The sequence below is a fragment of the Leptonychotes weddellii genome, chromosome 5 (genome assembly GCF_054177405.1).
Source record: "Leptonychotes weddellii isolate Sample4059 chromosome 5, ASM5417740v2, whole genome shotgun sequence".
Classification (NCBI taxonomy): domain Eukaryota; kingdom Metazoa; phylum Chordata; class Mammalia; order Carnivora; family Phocidae; genus Leptonychotes; species Leptonychotes weddellii.
Genome location: NC_138373.1, coordinates 55,617,454 through 55,618,644, shown reverse-complemented (window position 1 = coordinate 55,618,644; position 1,191 = coordinate 55,617,454).

Sequence of the window (1,191 nt, the reverse complement as noted above, 5' to 3'; positions counted from 1 at the left end):
AAAAAAAAAAAAAGGATTGGGTTCTGTCAAAAACTACTTGAATGAGCCAAATGTTTGTGATAGAAAAGAACTGACAACATTGCTTATTTAAAAAGCTACACAAAGTTCCTGATGGATTCAACAGAGATTTTTTGCATAACTCTGGTTTTCAGGGACAGAGAATTTAAGGATGGATAAAACCTCATGCCAGAGCTGCTGTTTTGCATAATTCCAGGGAGCCCCATCCTTACCATTGTCTACATAAATAGCGCCCTCTAGAGCTGTGCCATGCACTCCTACAAGGCTATTTGCTACGGCCTAACTAGGCCTGTCCTCAAAGGTGCTTAAAAGATCTTTCAGGTAGCTCAGAGGCTTGTACTTTGAGGTCCAATAATTCCATATTACCTTTATATTCAAGGTATATATTCCTTTGCCCTCTGCTCTGCCTACCACCTACACACACACACACACACACACACACACATCTGCCTCTCATGGGACCATGGATGATTTAATGTGTTGGCAGGTTCACTTTGACAGCAAAAGTTCTTCTTTCCAGGGACTGTTTAGCTTTGGACTTTTGGCAATAGTCCCAAACACACACACACACATCTACAATAAAAAAAACACTTGTGCATAAATCTTATTTAGAGATGTCTGACACAAGTCAGGGGAGGTCAATCTCTTACTATGTTCCCGGCCAGTGATACCTAAACTTTTATATATCTGGGTAAACAAGACCTTGGAAGAGGCTCCCAACCAGTGATTCACTAGCTGGAAAACTGATCCCATTCTTTACTCTTCGATCCTGTTCAGAAACTGGTGCCACAAAATGATATCATTTCTCCAAGGAAATGTTCAAAGTGAATGATTTCTTAGGAATTACAAAAGAACCACGATTCTGCCTGGCAACTATCAGACGAAGTGGTATCATGGAGTTACAAGGAACTTTCTAGAAGAATGTAGAGGGGAAAAAAAAATTAGCAGACATTTGCCAGACATTCTGTAAGCATTGTGATGTCTTGGCCACTTTATTCTTTCCTGGAACATTTCTCTATTCCTAGTTGAGTCTAGAATCTGGTTATGATGGTTGTAATAGTCTCTCTTTCTTGTCCAAGCAGTCAGATTCCCTGACATCTCCTTCAGTTGATGCTACCAATGTCCATCTCCACCCAACAGTTTTCTTCCTTACCTGCCTCCATCCCTCCTAAA